The following is a 716-nucleotide window of genomic DNA, read 5'->3' on the forward strand; positions in this document are numbered from 1 at the left end:
TGCCAGTATCCTGATTTGATCCTGAAGACGTACTGGTCCCATTTGATCAAGATCAAATTCTTAGCCCTAAATTTTAAGCCATATCAAGTAATAGTGACATGACAGCTAGAATAATATCACAGTTTACTCTTACAATCTGTGTATGCTGAAGGGTTAACCTCTCTTCAGTGTCTACTCAGAGCAGTTTAAAATGTTTGATATGCAGTTAGTGGGTCAGCCCTGTAGTATATGCATAGAAGTAATACAGACAGGGGGCCCCCTGGTGGTCTAGTGGTTAGGATGCAGCACTTTCACCGCCGAGGCCCGGGTTCGATTCCCGGTCAGGGAACTCCTCTGGGCACATGATACTCGTCAGCCCTGTAAGGCCATCCATCCCAGAGAAGGTCACTCTAAACAAACCTACGTCCTGAGGACCTCGCTACCACCATCCGAGCTCGCTCGGCCCCGGCAGATGAACCTCAGAATTAAAGGGTGGGCTCAGTTCAGCGCACACTGTGTCTCACCTAAAAAATCCACTGCGCAGGTCGGAAGGGTAAAAGACCTTTCCCAAATCTTCATTCGTGAAGACCGACCATGATGATGATGATGAATACAGACAGGAAACCTTGAGAAGGTTGTTCAGATTGTGAGCTTAAGAAAAGTGATTCACTGTTAGATGTGAATTTCTTCCCCAAAGCAGCTGATGCCTGGGTAGGTGTGTATCACTGCATCCAGAG

The 716-nt window shown here is 47.1% G+C and overlaps 1 non-coding gene across 1 annotated transcript; it reads left to right on the forward strand.

Annotated features, from left to right (window-relative positions):
* Positions 1 to 256: 256 nt before the first annotated feature.
* TRNAE-UUC (transfer RNA glutamic acid (anticodon UUC)) lies at positions 257 to 328 on the forward strand. The gene has a single exon. It is a non-coding gene; the product is annotated as a tRNA-Glu (tRNA).
* Positions 329 to 716: the final 388 nt, after the last annotated feature.

Source organism: Manacus candei, unplaced genomic scaffold, assembly GCF_025592945.1.
Source record: "Manacus candei isolate 608988 ecotype Guabito, Panama unplaced genomic scaffold, ASM2559294v1 h1tg000085l, whole genome shotgun sequence".
Taxonomy (NCBI): Eukaryota; Metazoa; Chordata; class Aves; order Passeriformes; family Pipridae; genus Manacus; species Manacus candei.